The sequence below is a fragment of the Pinus tabuliformis genome, chromosome 4_1 (genome assembly GCF_031772625.1).
Source record: "Pinus tabuliformis cultivar Carrire ecotype Pingquan chromosome 4_1, CPIR1, whole genome shotgun sequence".
Classification (NCBI taxonomy): domain Eukaryota; kingdom Viridiplantae; phylum Streptophyta; class Pinopsida; order Pinales; family Pinaceae; genus Pinus; species Pinus tabuliformis.
In genome coordinates, this window is record NC_142303.1 from 818,872,251 (window position 1) to 818,875,834 (window position 3,584).

Below are 3,584 nucleotides of genomic sequence, written 5' to 3' on the forward strand. Positions count from 1 at the left end.
TTAAAATATAGTGTTATTAATATTATAACATTCAACAAGCTAAGAACCTAAACATTATAAAATACCATTATCGTCCCTCTACTAGATAAAATAAAAACATTATAATATTATAAAATGATATTATATCATTGGAACATACTATATGGGAGGAGGAGACTTTATATGCCTGCCATTTTCAGCATTGACAAGAGTGGAGATACCTTTTGGATTTGAGTTCATTCTAACATGAAACAAAGTGCCCATATACTCCTAAATTCTTAATACCTTCTCACAGGTGGCTGGATGAACTAATACTAAATGACTTATGATCGAATCTCACTATTTATTTTCAAACAATTTTATAACAAAAACACAAATCCTCTAAACAATGTAAAAACAACAACCCTAAATGCCTATTCCACGCACAACAAAAAACACAACAAGCAATAACATAAAATACACTAAGACTAGGAAAAACGAAACCAGCAATAACATAAAACACACAGCCTGGTGAAACAGTTTCATAAATGCAATGTAAAATCATGACTAGAATGTCTTGAAGTTCAAGAAACAGGTTATGAGAATTCATGAATAAGATGCAAAACCAACCAACGTTAACGATCACTAAATTGCATATATATATTCAATCAATCTATATAAAATATCAAAATAGATATGCCTTCTTTCTCAAATCACTGATTCACAAAATATTTAAAACTGTGATTATCATGAGTCTCCGGGAGATCTCCCTTGCTAACGCAAATTTGACAACCACCTAGTGCCAAAATTGATAACCCAAAATTGCCAATACCCTCATGCCAAAACGAGCCTAACACAAAATTGCCAACACCCTCGTAGTGAATTAGCACAAAGCACATTCCTCACCCACTTAAAAAAACCCAAAAATGGGGCCTAATTTATTCAACGGCTTAGCAAAACCAAAAATCAGAAGGTTCCCCATCAATTTCCAAAGGAGTTGTCTATAATGCGACTTTTTGGAGATTCCAGTGACAGAATCCGGCGGAAGAAATTGAGGTTAAATCTTGATTTTGCAGTTAAAATGGTTTTTTAACTGCATATTTAGATTCAGCACCCTGAAAAACCCCTGGGACGCTTTCATTGTGCAGAAACTAGCTATCAAACTTGCGATTCCAATAAATTCCTGCCGGATTTCGACCGGAAAAACCGGCCAAAAAAGTTTTCAAAAAGTCGCGTTATAGACAACTACATTTCCAAAACCTTAATAGTAAAAAGTTCCAGCACTCGGAGAAACTTTGAGCTTTTGAAACCGTGCTTTGTTAATGTGAAGGATGACAGCGCCACCTGCAATTGTGCCCTTAATCAGCGTGTCCAGATCCTCATCAGCCCTAATGGCAAGACGCAGATGCCTGGGTGTAATGCGTTTCGCCTTTCAGTTCTTTGCTACCATTCCCCGCTAATTCCATTACCTCTGCAGTCAGATACTCCAAAACAGCTGCCATGTACACAGCTGCAGTTGCTCCCACTCTGATACTTGCATGCAAGCGAGACTTCATCTCCCGATGGGTTCTCCCCACTGGAAACTGCATCAGTAATTTACCAGCCATGAATATTCTATGCAAATTCATTAAACATTTCCTGAACTTCGAAGAAAAAGCATTTGAAAATATGAAAATTTAGAGAAACATTTACTGAACTACCAAGAAAAAGTGAAAATTTCCATTAGCTTCAATATATAATCGTTTGAACAATGGGATAAGCATAATAATCAGATTTGATCCTACGAAATAAAACATAGTCTTGAGTCCTAAGATGCATAAATAACCCTCTAACACTTCCAAAAACAGTCAGCAAAAACGCCAGAAACCCTACAAACTGCAAGCCAGCGCGAGAGGACCTGAAACAGGTGTCTTTTTTTTTTTCTCATTCTCTCATTTCTGTTGACCCATTTGCCTGTTAACGAAAATTTGGTATTTCCCTGCCCGACTGCTTCAAAATCTCCAGGAGTGTTCATCGTGCCCACCTTATTCTTCTTTGTGTCCTCTGCAAGGCTATGACCAGGAAAATATAAGGTGCGAAGAATCCGCGGAGGGGGCTCCTGACCACCTTATTCTTCTTTGTCTCCTCTGCAAGTCCATGAACAGGAAAATATAGTGTGACGAATCCTCGGAGGGGGCTCCTGATTTAAAAAAAGACGCGGGATTGTTAATGATGGAGTGATGTGCAATAAATTTCAAGGACGCTGTATTCGAGACATTATCGTTGCTTTCTTTCCAATTTGATTGTACCGTCGCGATAGGTATTAAGTTTCACTGTATTGATGCGGTTTATATATATATATATATATTTATTTTAACTGAAGTTTATTTATTTTTTTGAAATATTATTTGTTGCAATACGCTTTTATTTGTTTTTCCAAATTATAATTACTTTTTATAATTACTTTGTAGGTAAAACGTTGTTGGTTTAAATTATTCGCATAGCGTTGATTTAGTTTTTAGAAAAAATACGCTTTTATTTGTTTTTCCAAATTATAATTACTTTTTATAATTACTTTGTAGGTAAAACGTTGTTGGTTTAAATTATTCGCATAGCGTTGATTTAGTTTTTAAAAAAAATATATTTGGTTGGTAAGGAGCTTAGTGTGAAATTTATTTAATTTCTTAATTAATATTTTAATTAAAATAATTTTATAATAATTTTGAAAATATTTGAAATATTATCAATTAATTAAAATAATTTTATAATAGTTTTAAAAGTATTTTGAAATTTTTTTATAAACAACCATTTTAATAAGTAAACTGCTCAATAAATGAATCAATGAAATGGCACCTAAGGGTCTTACAGGTCATATATCCTAATAAGAATCATAAATATTTAATAATAAAAAAATATTTAATAGTAAAATATGATGTTAGTAAAAAATATATAATAATGTGTTAATAGAGTAGATACATGATATCTCAAATTTTTTTTTTTATTTGAAAATTATTTTTATTTATGACCGTTCATATGAACTAATTTCAAATAATTTATGAAAAAAATAATAATAAATTTAGTATAATAGATTAAATTTAACATAAATCAATAAATTAGGAACATATTAATCATGTAATACTAATTTTTTTTACCTTATAAAAACATTTTCATATATATAGATTAAATTTGACATAAATCAATAAATTAAGGACTTATCAATCATATAATACTAAATTAATTTTACCTTATAAAAATATTTTTTAATATATATATAAACATCAAATTGTTAACACAATTTGATATTATATGAATAGGTGATGAGAAAGGAAGGCTCGAGGGGTACTAGTTGGAGGAGACTGTAAAGGGAGGCTCGATAATGACCAGGTTGTTAGAGTGGGGAATAAACCAATAAATGTAATGACCAAGTCGTGGGAGTGGTTATGCAAGATTGCATAGATTCTCATGATTAAGTTGCGAGAGTTGGGAATAAACCTCGAAATGAGGAATCAATTTCAAAAGGGGATGACCATGTGGTAGAAGTAGCCCTGAAAATAAGTAGTCTGTAAATGGGGATTAAATGAGGGGGATTGTATATGCTCACAATTGGATTTTGGCACGGTTGGCACGATAACAATAGTTATCCAACG

General features: G+C 32.4%; 1 pseudogene; it reads right to left on the minus strand.

Moving 5' to 3' along the window:
* Nucleotides 1–1,219: 1,219 nt before the first annotated feature.
* On the minus strand, nucleotides 1,220–1,972 carry LOC149178744 (putative histone H2A variant 1; annotated as a pseudogene).
* Between the last annotated feature and the right edge of the window lie 1,612 nt (nucleotides 1,973–3,584).